The following is a 527-nucleotide window of genomic DNA, read 5'->3' on the forward strand; positions in this document are numbered from 1 at the left end:
GCCTCTTGGTCCGCTCTTCCCCTCAACTGTATTCGCCGTCTCAACGCCCATTTGTCCTTTCAGAATCTATCCCCTTTTTTCCGCCACGCCCACCTCCACAGGGACGCCCCTTTCCACGCCCACCTCCACAGGGACGCCCCTTTCCACGCCCACCTCCACAGGGACGCCCCTTTCCACGCCCACCTCCACAGGGACGCCCCTTTCCACGCCCACCTCCACAGGGACGCCCCTTTCCACGCCCACCTCCACAGGGACGCCCCTTTCCACGCCCACCTCCACAGGGACGCCCATTTCCACGCCCACCTCCACAGGGACGCCCATTTCCACGCCCATGATGCATCCCGCCCCCCGCATCAACACAACCGCACACTTGTACTCATATCTATCAGTCCCATGATCTTATCCGTGCTTATCTTCCTGTAAATGTCTATTTATCTGTCTCCTCTTCTCTTCTCTTTCTCTTTTTCTTCATTTCTCTGTCTTTCTCTTTTCTCTCTCTTTTTCTTCTTTTCTCTATTTTTCTCTTT

The sequence above is a fragment of the Penaeus monodon genome, chromosome 33 (assembly GCF_015228065.2).
Source record: "Penaeus monodon isolate SGIC_2016 chromosome 33, NSTDA_Pmon_1, whole genome shotgun sequence".
Classification (NCBI taxonomy): Eukaryota; Metazoa; Arthropoda; class Malacostraca; order Decapoda; family Penaeidae; genus Penaeus; species Penaeus monodon.